The sequence below is a fragment of the Penaeus monodon genome, chromosome 19, assembly GCF_015228065.2.
Source record: "Penaeus monodon isolate SGIC_2016 chromosome 19, NSTDA_Pmon_1, whole genome shotgun sequence".
NCBI lineage: Eukaryota > Metazoa > Arthropoda > Malacostraca > Decapoda > Penaeidae > Penaeus > Penaeus monodon.
Window position 1 is genome coordinate 31,655,174 of NC_051404.1, and position 236 is coordinate 31,655,409.

Genomic DNA, 236 nt, shown 5'->3' on the forward strand with positions numbered 1-236 from the left:
CAATTACAGGTCATATACATATAAATTATATCAACGGCTTTGTTACAGTCTGGCCTTTGCTCATTTGAATACAAAGACCACCAGGAGCATAAATTGATTGGATATTTGATACAATAGGAGCGTAATTGCGAAATATCCTCATCTTTTTACCTGTGGAAATAAACTATAAAAATCAACTTAACAGAGGAGATAACGCATGCATGTATTTTCAACTTCCAATTTAACTTTTCAGTGAG